This window comes from Calypte anna, chromosome 3 (genome assembly GCF_003957555.1).
Source record: "Calypte anna isolate BGI_N300 chromosome 3, bCalAnn1_v1.p, whole genome shotgun sequence".
In the NCBI taxonomy this organism is placed as follows: Eukaryota; Metazoa; Chordata; class Aves; order Apodiformes; family Trochilidae; genus Calypte; species Calypte anna.
Window position 1 is genome coordinate 34,938,190 of NC_044246.1, and position 12,709 is coordinate 34,950,898.

The following is a 12,709-nucleotide window of genomic DNA, read 5'->3' on the forward strand; positions in this document are numbered from 1 at the left end:
AAGATTAGTTTCTCTGATACAACAGCAAGAAAACAAATATTTAATTTAGCAAATTTAGTTTTGTTCATACAAGACTGGCAACCATCTCTTTATTCTCGCTGGCAGTGGCATAACCTAGCAAAGCTTGTTAACTGCTGCCAAGATATTAGTCCAAGTAAATTTTCAAGAAAATTGAACTGAAAAACACTTTGCTCTGTGAAACTATGGAACAGAGGGTGATATAGAGAGAATTTTGTAAGCCTGGGGCAATGCTAATTAATTTGATTTCACATGCAATACTGATCACTGTCTTGAGTGGGCCCCTTTTAAAGATGGGAATTACTATTTCTTAGAAAATGATGGAAGATTACTACTGTGGTTTTAATCTAGACTAGATATCATCAAATTGAGACCAGAGTGAAGTTTTTTAAAGTGACAGATTTTTCCCAACATCAAGAGGCATGGTTGTGGACACATGACCCATTAACAGTAGTGAACTTCCAAATCAATAGCAGTACCTTAGAGATCAATTTTTTTCAGTTTTCATCCCAATTCTAATTCTCCCTACATTCAAGAGCGATGTCCTTTTTATGTATATTTGAATCCTAACATCTAACTGCAGTAAACATAATCTGGAATATTTTAAACACATTTGACTTGCTTTATTTGTACGTATTGTTCACATGATAAGGGTCAGACCCTGCCAATTCCCATGAGTTTCATGGTACACCTATTCATAGCTGTCCTAATATAAGTGTGCAACCAGTTTCCAAAATTCAGCCTGAGAGAACTCAATTTTTCTTCTCAGAAGAAGCGTACAGATGTCTTCAAAGAAGATGGACACTGCTGAAAGAAAACAATTTGTAGCATTTTTGCAAGTTTTCAGATAGAAACATGAGCTACGTAAGAGTACACCAGTGGTGTATCCAATAGAAATTTTAGTCCACTGTTTTGTGTTGTATTTTCACTGTGCTTCCCTGTAGAATACTGATCCCCACAGCAGGAAATAAAATACAACAGAATTGAAACTGAATTCAGTTTCTATGGAAAATTAATATAAATCCATACAATCACATATAAAAGAATTCAAATTGAATTCAGTTTTTATGGAAAATCAATATAAATCCATACAATCGCATGCATCCAAATTTTTCATTTAAAAAAATGCAACTCAAAAGGTTGAGAGCACACTTCTCAAATCAGTCTAAAATACAGTTCTGACATTGAAGTAATTCCACTGAAGAAAAAAAGGCTTACGTGGAACACTTTGATATACAGCATGATGTTGAAAGGTGAATGCAAAGTATGTAGGACAAAATTTTAGACATTCAGGTCTCTTGTTACTCGTATTTTACCTAAGGTTCCTAACATTAGGACTGAGAGTACATCTGGTCTGAGTCAAGCTTGAATCTCCAACAAAAATCTAAAGCACAGTACTGCAGATGAGGAGTTATACCCTTGCAAATGATTGAATTTAACTTTAAGCAGTTCCTCTATGCAGGATCAGTAAGTCAATCAATAAGACAAAAGGGCAGTACCTTTAGCACAGTCCAAAGGAAAGACTACGTGACTTAAGGAAGCAACAGTGCTATTGACTGAAGGGCAAGAAGTGAGATCAGAACCCTTTACCTATTTTGGTATCCCCAGTTCTCTCCCATATAGCTCTAATTTCTTATATAGGTACTCTAATGAGACTAATGAGACTGCTTCTTCTATTCACATGGAAAAGCATTTATCCTGGGTAGATCTGTGATGCCACTAGTCACTGTCCTAACTCGGTCATAGTCTCAGGAAGGATTTCTGCCGTGACTTTAAGGAAACCCTTCGTCAAGCAGATCCATCTTACAGAGTACATGAGACCTTACAGAATAAAATATTTTGTTAATTAGGCTGATGCCTTCCCTGATCCAGGTCTCCACTCCTTGATGTCTTGTGCCTCTGTTTCAAATTTTATACTAAGTTCCTTCAAGCACAAAACTACTTCAGGCAGGAATCATGCTTTCTGCCTGCTTTGTGTTTAAAGCTTATTCTATCTGGACCCAAAGATAAAATTACATTATTGATAATATTCTGTAAAATATTCACAGGATAGTATGGCATAAATCAGCATGACTGAAGATTGCAGTAAAAAACAGCAGTCATAGGAAAGACCTAAAATGAGACATATGGCTGATTTACTATAGAGGATAAATCTTATGCATTAGCTCGATATTTACTCCATGTGAAAATATACTGTCTTAGTTCAGTAGTCATTTTTCCTGGCACTTCCCATCTTTTTTTCCTTTTTCATTAATATAAAAAGCACCCCCAAATGCATTCCCTATACACAAATTTGAAACACAAGAAACAAATTTGTAGTTTAATGATTTGGAGCAGTTAAGCAGCACAGATCTAACCAGGGACGGAGAATAACTTCTGAATGGCTGGTACAGAAAAGCTGATGGAGAGGCACAACATGGTAAGAGGAATGTTCTGATTTTAGGAGGAAAGTGTAAATGGAGATTTTCAGCAATCAGTTTACCATTTTATGAAGATGGGGTGATCTCACAAAGTGAATTTACAACATTAGGTATAGTTCCTGAGCAGCAGCATCAGGAGTAGCAAAGACTGAATTAAAAACCAAGTGCTAAATGTGAGCACACAGTAAAATACTGGTGGCCAGCATAAAACTCTTTACTGACTTGTTAACATCACTGTGTATTTTAGCATAGTCCTTGGTTGAGACTCCATCCCCTTAAATCCCTTTTTTGGGGGGAAACTGAAAGGAACAGGAATACAGAAATCTGCTCAATGTACCAGCTCTGATGTAGCAATATTAATAAGAATTTTAATTATGGCACTGTGCCAGTAATCACTAAAATTGCTACAGCACCAAACATAGAACCTCGTCTTTCCTCATTCAGTCACAGTCTGTAAGTTTTCATAAAGCTTTTCATTAATAATTTGTAATGCTGGCACTAAGCAAGAATATGCATACACAGAAAATTGCAAGTTAAAAAAAGAAAAAAAGTCCCTTTATAAAAGGATTCCAATACTGAACATGAGCATTAGCACCATAAATTATTACTAGTCTTCTTTGCAGTTGCATACATTGGTGTGAGGAGTAAAGCTGAAGGAAAACTAAATGTGCTGTATCTGCACTTACTCTTTTCTGAGAGGGTAAAGTCACAGCAACCTCAATTTTTGGGGTCCTATTCCAAATATCAACTTATAGTGCAAGGGTCACATAATAGTCTTTTTTGACCACCAATAATTCATCTGTTGGTTTAGACACTCTTTTCCAGCTTTCCCACACAGGCTGGCACATCAGTATGTCTGCTGAGAAGTCATTTACTCTGAGTCTCTACCACCACATTACTCTTCAAGATGGTGCAACAAGGATCTGTCATTTGTAACCTCCCTTTCGATGATGTACTACTAATAACTAGTCTCAAGCTACAGATAAGTAGACAAGTTCACAGCAGTCCTACTGGGTTTTTATTTATATCTGGATCCCCAGTTTGGTAATGACAGTATAATGCTAAAATGTCAAAAACCTTATAAAGGTGAATATGTGATATCTACTAGTTACTGTTCTCCACAGTTCAACATGATCTACTTTTACACAAATTTGCCTATGCTCTTGGTCTCACATTATTTCAGATAATTGCATGTGTTTGAATTTTTCGCCAATATTTTTTAGGAACTTAACCTAGACCTTTATATTTAAAATTTCTAGATTTTCTAGTTCGTTTAAAACATGTCATCAGATGACCCCTCCATTTTTCCTATATATGATTTATTTTTTTGTGAGTTCTAGAAATTATTTCAACAGTTCTGAGTTTCCACTCAATGAGGACATTTATTTAGAAAGCATACAAATTATACTAATTTCTCATAAAGTAGTAAATTTTGAATTATCCATGTGGGAGCCAGCAGAAAAAAAGTCTGAGCTGTTTGAAGTGTTTTCTTCTTCTGTTTCTGTTTCTAAACTAAAAGCAATATCTAATAACGATACTTTCCCAACAAAATTTCCTAACAAAAATTGCACTGAAATATAAAACAAGAAAATACTTAATCAAGAACAGCTAGTGAAGGTTACAGGAACTTCCAGAACTCCAAGAACAAGCATGCACAGGCTAACCTACTAGGATAGCTCAGGTAATGAGATAAGTTATAGCCTCAGGTCATGCTGCAATGTTAGAAATAAATCACTTCATTTTTATTATCTTTCTAGATTAACCATCAAGTAACATGATAAAAGAGGCAAAGTAACATACTAACCTAAATTACTCACATCTCCTTTCTAATATCCAGAAATAATATCTAAAAAATGCCTGAGTTTAAGCCCTGTGTATACTGAATTGCTCTAATTAAGTCATCAGAAGTGGGTTTAAGAGTCAATTATTTAAGTTTAATATCCTTTAGTGCTAAGGGACAACACCTCTGTCATTTAGGAATAGATGACAGGTTAAGAAAAACATCCACAATAATTCTTCTTTAATATATTTTTTACTGAATGCATTTCTGAAGATGTGCAATTATCTCTCTCTAAATATAGGAGAAATAATTTGGAGTCAGAATCATAATGTACGTAACTAACATGGTGCTGTGATGCTGATTGTCACTTTTTCTACTAATGTCTCACTCAAGTGAAACTTGCAGTTTTTGGACAAACTTTATGGCATCCCATTTGGAAATACTGTAAGTTTGTCTGAGGGCAGTACTAGGGTAAGGAGATGAGAGAAATACCAAGATCAAAAGTGTTGAAGCAAAATGAAGTGTCAGGAGATACAGAAATAACCTAAGTATTGAAGCCCCCTCTCCACAAATTCCTCTGAAAGCACTTTTCCCTGACATCTCCATCTCAGGCTCAGTTATCTGTGTTCAAGAGTGCCTCAGATGTAGGGCCCACCAACACAACCTTGGCTCAGACTTCTCAGGAAATTAACAAGTCATGAGAAAGGGCTGTGAAAGAGTTTGTAAAAGGATAAAAGTAAAACTGCACAGAGAAAGGGTTGTGGTGTTGGAGTCACAAGGCCAAGGATTCAAGGGGAGAAGTATCAACAGGGGTAGTTATATAATCCCAAAGGAAAAGATAAGGGTGTTATTTGGTCTGATGCTGTATGTTGAATTATCCAAGCTACACAAATAGCAGGCTTCATGTATTCTCACTGGTCTTTACTAAAATCATTCTCAATGTTTTTACTATTAATTTAGATTCTGCTTTTTTCTCTAGTTTATTTTCTATATTAGCTATTTGTTGATTTGTATCTTCAAGTTGCCCATAGAAAAGAAATAAGGAACACCTGAATAAGTCACACTGCAGGTTGTGGATGATCTGATCAACTTTTTACTCATTTGGTTTTAGAAAAGTATACAATAAGTTACCCAAATCTGAATATAAGAAGGCTGAGATAGAATTTCTTAGTTACAAAGTAGATCTAAAAGAAAAAAAAAACACAAAACAAAAAACAAGTATTGTTTCACTTGAAAAAGGAAATTATTGATCATTTTACACCTTCAACTTCTCCAACCATTTTCAAACAACTTACATTTAACAGGGACAAGGCTGTTATGTATGACTAACATATATAAATATATACATAATGACACAAATGTGAATTACATACACTTATTCAATTTATATTATATATATATATATATATGTATTCTGTAAATGTATGAGGCACATACTTTGCTGGTGTATAACTAAGAATTCAAAAATCAGTCCCTATTTTGCAATTTTCACTATCAAATACCATCAGATAAAGTCATTCATTACAGTCTAGGGTTTTTTTACATACTTAGCAGGTTTATCTATTGAGTTCATTTAATTATGTTGGCTTACCAGCCAAAAAAATTTATGAAGATAACAATGCAAATGGCTGCTCATTTATGATCTATGTCAAGACCTGCCTTCTCATCCTAATGAGACAAACTCTTTCTACCTCTTCAAAGCCAATTTCCTAAAAAAACATCTCCTAAGAAAAACTATTTAAACTGTTCCCTCCCTTTAGTTTATATAAAAAGAGAAAGCAGCGTTCTCTGAATGAAAGCTGGATAAAGATAATAGGAGCTAACCTACTGTTTTCATTTAAACAGTGTTTTCATATAGATGATAATGATTACTGAGTCCTTCAACTCAGCTATTTAAAAGAGGATACAGCTACAGGAAGTCTTTCAACAGACTGAAAATTACATAAAGCTAACATTGTTTCAGATTTCATTATATTTAGATTTAGGCTAGTTGTGATTTATAAAATATAGACTGAATGTCAGACCTCTCAAGACCATTTTAGCACTCTACAGCAATATCATGAGAAATATCTTGCTAGAAGTTAAAAAAATAAAAGTTTCTCTGCACCTGTCTTCACTTTAAGGACTTTGATTGATTCAACACAGTCGGAGGAAAAACATCTGCAGTATAAACCAAGTAGTCTCAGAGTAGTGAAAATCTCCACATAAGGCTAAATTTAAACAAAGTGTTGAGGATGCACTTCTTCACCAAAAAAAAAAATTGGGATGACTTAAAAGATACCATTTACTTTCCAAAAATGCAACTGATATCTGCTACCTCTAATCTCTTCTTTTTTAAATGCCCATCCTTACCTGCAAACATAAGACAAAGCCCACAGGTTTCTTCCCAATATGCAGGTGCACACATTTATAGAACATTTCTACCTGTTGATGATAATTATTCTTTACGATGCTTATTTAAATTAGACCATGAGAATGGCATTTATTTGACAGCTAGATTAATCTAAACCGATTATGCTATATTCTAAGTGAGAAAAATACACATTTTATGGTTTGATTCAATTCATCCTGAAAAGGATAGAAAAAGATATGTCAGATAAATTGTGCCTAAAAGGGTCTGTTTTTTCTGTTCTGGGGGATTTAGGACTACAAGGTCTGGTAGAGATATTTACATTGTAAATATCTAAAATGAGGTGAGGTGAATCCCTCTTGGTGATGTACACAAGAAATCACAACAAGCAGCTGTGTTATTTATTATATAATAACAATATTAAATAGACTAAACATTAAAAAAAAACCCTAGCAATTCCTTTCCTTGAGACTCAAATAGAATTTGCAGGATGTCTGTGGATACCAGGTAATTACAGTATATGGAAAATAGAGCTATTTAGAAAAAAAGAAATGGACCTGTCACTAACATATGAAAGTAAGTGAGGATATTAAGATTTTGATGAGCTGAAAAGGGCACAATTCCTGTATAAGAGATGGAATACAGTAAATACTTGACAAAGATAAGGGGAGGAGGGGGATTTTATTCTTTTAACACCTTCCTTCTCAGTGACTAATTTTGCTGTAAAAAAAAAACCCTGGATGCTTCTATTAATTATAAAAATACTTCCCCAAAATTGTATTTGATCTATTTGAAATTTCTGGAATTTGGAGTGGGGTAGAAAAAAGGTACATTACACTTTATTTTTCCATCTTGATCACGAATCAATCTTCCATTTCCCCTTTCTGAGCCCCAGCATCATTTACCTGGACATTTTTTTTATATTTCATACAAATTCTTCATTATCCTGTGACCCAGCTAATGCCTGTAATTCATATTAACCACAAGGAGTGAAGCCAGCAAAAAAAGAGAATTTTGATGAGTCTGCCAGACAGCAAAACACAACGAAAAAGGAAAAACAGACAAATTCCTGAGACTACTGAAAGACTGGCAAATGATACGTGGGACACATGCAGTGGTACCTTGTACATCAATAACGATTAAGGGTAAAAAACAAGTCTCTCCAAAAACATAGTCTTTGTGCCTGAGGAAAACACACCAACCATAATGTCCCCTTCAAACCACCACCTTGATCTGCTATTTACCTCACTGGAGGGACTGAGCATGACCTGCAGTGATGATAACTGTCTGGAACTGTAGTTGAATTTGTATTTGTTTACAAATTAAAAGCCAGTTGAACTGATCAGGTCCAGCACAGCCCTGGCTTCCTCCTTTTATCCAAATGGAATTTGAGAACATGCCTGCTAGTTTTATGATTTCTGTACAGGCAGCAGCATGCTAAGGGAAATAGCTATGAGTGAATAGCTCAGCACCCAGAAATCTTGAACACCCAGGAGAAGGAGAGGGAACCATGAGCCAAAAGTGGTGGTGGCATTGCCAGCATCAGCAAGGGTCTGGCCAAGAGGGGCTCAGACCACTGTATCTGAGCATGGTGAGCTGGGCAGGTACAGCGATGGCCATGTACAGACCAAACAAATTGTCACCAAATAAATCCATTAGGATAAGGCTTCTCCCAGACCAGGACAGAAAATTAAGTCAGCAAATCAAGAAGATGTACATCCAGACACAGAATAACTAAAAATGCAACACAGGGGATGGAACAAAGGTAAGGAGCTGAGCTTCAATGCAGCTTCCAGGCCCATGGGCCCACTCAGGATGGGTGAGGTGGTAACCTCTGAGAATGCTTCCTGCAGCTTTCTCACACAGCTCTTTCCACAGCAGTCTGATCCAAGGTTACACAACTGCCTGGTTTCCCAACTGGCCCTTGACATAACCAGTTAAACAGCCAAGAAGGAATGGAGGCTGAAAAAGACATTGCAGAACCTGTTGGTGCCTCCACACCAATGATGTGCTATCCCAGAAAATACCTGTCCTGTCTAACAAGAAGCAAAATATGGACACAACAGGTAAAAGATCATTTAATCATCAGCTTATTTGAGAATGCACCACAGAACTTTTGAAATTAATTAAAATACTTAAATCCACTTAAATGGATTCCTGCATTTGCAAATTGAAGATTAGATTGTATCAGCTTATTTATAGTCTCAAATATGTGACATTTCACAAAGGTGCATCTGCATAGGAGATCATGTACAATTTAAGCAACCACCTTTTTGACAACACAGTTTTAAAAATACAAATGTTGCTTTCTCAGTTAGTTTGAAATTTTATTCCAACACTTGCTTGCAATCACGGCATTTAATTAGACATAATTTTTGACTGAAAATTCAAACAACAGCATACTTTCTGTCAAAATAATAGCTACTCTTACTGAGCTGCTTCTCACTACTTCCAATGTCCAAAAAATTCCCAGTTCTACTCAACTAAGTCTGTCCAGATATGTCTAACATAATATATCAATAGCAATTACCAGTAGCTATGTAAAGCTGCTAACAAGCAGCAAGGACAGTATTACTCTTCCTTTTGTTATAGTGTTTGTTACCTTACTACAAAACATTCCAGAGAAGTTTATCTTACAGAGCACCCAAGGAATAAATATTGACATAGCAAAGTTTATGGAAGATAATGAAGCTATTCAAAGTATTAAAATATTAAAAAGGTTTCCTCAGCAGTTTTTGATAAGAAATTGCACAGTTATTGAATAAAAAGGCTAGTTTCCTTATTGCCAAAAACTGTTTAAAACACAGGAAACGAAGATCAGGAATAAATTATTTTTTCTCAGTGCAGTCTGAAAAGGAAATTGTTCTAGGACATCAGGAAAAGAGAAATGAACAGTGAAATGACAAAGTTTGCTGGTGATATGATTTTATTCAGGGTACTAAAAATGAAGGCCAACTGAAAAAAAAAAAAGCCACTGAGGAATGCAGGATTCTGATTGACTAATAATAAAATGAAAAATGATATTCATTGTAGATAAATGTAAGGTAATGTACACAGGAAAAATAATTTTATGGAAACAGTGATGGTCTTGACTAGTTATTTCCACACAGAAACAAGATCTTGGGGTTATAATAGATAGTTCTATGAAAATGTCAGCTCAACGCTCAGTAGCAATCACACAAGTAAATTGAATGCTAGGAATTATTAAGAGAGGAATAGAGAAAACTAAACAAAACAAACAGAAAACAGTGCTGTACAAGTACTGTAAAAATCTGTGGTGTGCTCCATTTTCAACAGCATATGCAGCTCTACCCTTTCCATCTCAGAGCAGGATATGGTAGAACTGAAAACATACCAAAAAATGGAATGTATTATCAAAAGCATCCATGCCACAATCACTTAAATACACTACAACTTTTTGGCTCCAAAAATCGACAGTTAAATGAGAATATCATAGAGGTCTACTCCATCATAAGAGGCATAGAGAAAGAGACCAAGGGTGTGACAGCATCCTAGAAAATATAAATACCAGACTGAATTATCTAAGCTACTGGCAGAAGCTATGGACTGCCAATAAGATACTGTGCTAAACTAATCATAGAATCATAGAATTGGCAGGGTTGGAAGGGACCTCAGAGATCATCGAGTCCAACCCTTGAACCAAACCTTGAATCTTCATTCTAAGCTGGTGTAGCCACCGTGAGACAGAAATGGAAGTAATCTGTTACTACCTTTCACCATGCTGCTGTGTCCCTTCAGAAGGACTGTAGACTGGAATTGCAGCTACAGCTCTCTGACTTGTTTTGACCTCCAGGCTTCTAAGGGAAGGACAGGGGACTGTCCTCCTGCTGTGCAATCCAGACCATGTAGCCTCTGCAGAAGCCATTCTGTGTTACTACCCATCAAATGATCCTGACCCACAAGTCTTTTGTACCAAATGACTCTCTATTTTTCCTTTTAAAGTACAGATATTTATAGTCTTTGTTTTATCCACAAGAAATGAAAAATAATGAAGATACTCAGCTCTGTTGTAGCAGATGCTTCAGCGATTAAATGACTGGCAATAGGCCTTTGTACAACTCCTGTGAGTTTAAACTGCTGGATTATAAATCTGTATGAATTCCCTTCAGACTCCCTTGCCTACTTTTAATTTCAAGCTGTCATCTTAAACTTTAAAATCTGACTGCATTTTGCACTGCACCTTAATTTTCTGAAGAACGTTTCTCCCACATTAATATAAAGTATTAAGTTTGCTTATAAGATTACCACAACTTGTATGTCAATGTTGTTTAAAAAGTGTTCTTCATTTCCTCTTCTTTTGCTTATGATTTAATTCTTCTTATTGGTTCTCGCACACTGAGCATATTTAGATCTTTCCAGAGATATCTGTTTTACTTTTCTGAAGATTACTTTTCTAAAGAAATACTACTACTTTGAAGACTATTTTTTATATAAAGAGACATTTTCAAAGAGATTCCACCTGATGTAAAGAAACAAATACAAAATTACTTGGTAGTAATAGCCAATTTTGATGGCTGAGCATACATAAAATAAGTGATTTTGCAACAGCTTAGTACCCCACTTCCACCTTCTCAGGTTCAAAAGCATTACTTCAAAATATAATCTGATTCAGCAATAGTAAGAAAAGATAGGAACTAACACTGTTTAAGTTTTCTATGTTCATACAAAATGATGATTCCACTGGTCTATGGAATAGGTGCCACCTCTGAGAAGTCTTGAGAGATCCTCGTCTCATCCACAGTTGCACAAGAGATTCCACACAAGTAAGAAAAAGTTAATGGTGCTCTACCTAGGAGTCAGCTGATGCAGACTGTTGGCAGATGAGGTCTATTACAGTTAGACATCAATATTCCCTAGCTACATTAAATTTATTGTTATCTTAGATTCCTTTCCAGATGTGCAATAAATTCATTCAATGGAATATTCAGTTTTGACTCATTTTCTTAATTTGTTTTTGAAATGAAAAGAATGACAGTAAGGAAAAGAAAGAAGCAGGGAAAAGAAAGGGAAGAGGAAGACACAAAACTGAATTCTAGGTGGGAAATAACATTGGACAGATGAAAAATATCAATTAACATATTTTTAAAATAACTATATTAACTGAAAAAAATTAAAAGTTTGAACACACATGTAAAGAGATACTGTATGGACCTAGGAAACGCTTCAGGACACTGAAAGTAGCAGAATACAATAAACATAGGAAGTTTCCCTAGCACCAAAAAAAAAGAAAAAAATCAGACAGCAGCAATTGTGATTTGCTGATTTTGAACAGAAAGACAGAGTAGCAGGCATTCTATCAAAAAGTTACTTTACATAAGCAGAGAAGGTAAGGAGTGCTGGAGAGTCAGACACTCGATCAAAGAGGTATAAAAATAGAAGAGGAAATGAACGACAAAGAAATCACCTACCTTTTAGCCCTGAAAAAAGGCACACAAAAAAAAGGAAGAATGATGAGGGAAAAGATTATTCTTCCTGACAGGACACATACTTTCCATTGCTTTATTATACCATTGATCAGATTTGAAAAGATAAAGACTGGAGCAGAAGAACATAGAAGAGAAGTATTGGCAGTTTTCAAAAACTTTACCACAATGAGATTATTAAAAAGTCTAATAAAAATGTATGTCATTTCAGAAGAACTGTTGTATACCAGATGAGAATACGTGAGGGTTTGACCAGAGAAATCATGATAAAGAATATGTTACAAAGTTATTTGCCTCTAATGAGCTAAACATTAAATCAGAAAGCTTTAGCTCTTTGAGCATGAAATTCTTCATCTTAATCACCCATCTCATTCATAACTGTTTATATATTTATTTAGTAAGAATGGTGGTACAACCTATTTACAGCAATCCAAACTACATGGATTGCTACACTGCCAAGGAGCTTCAAGTTCCAACACAATCATCTTAACTTTTACAAAATAGATATCAATTTTTCACTACAAAGGAAATAAAGTGACATTATGCATAGCATCAAGACACAGAACATTTCAGCATACTTAAAGAACTCTATTTGGGAGCGTCCCCCCTGAAAATTAATGTTACTTCAACACATATTATAGTAGACATAATATAAAGGAACGTCAGTCTAAGGTACTTCTCACGAATACTCATCCAC

The 12,709-nt window shown here is 35.3% G+C and overlaps 1 protein-coding gene across 2 annotated transcripts in view; it reads right to left on the minus strand.

Moving 5' to 3' along the window:
* Positions 1-12,709, minus strand: part of PRKN (parkin RBR E3 ubiquitin protein ligase) — a 710,558-nt gene that overhangs the window by 455,095 nt on the left and 242,754 nt on the right. The gene's annotated exons all lie outside the window — the stretch shown is intronic.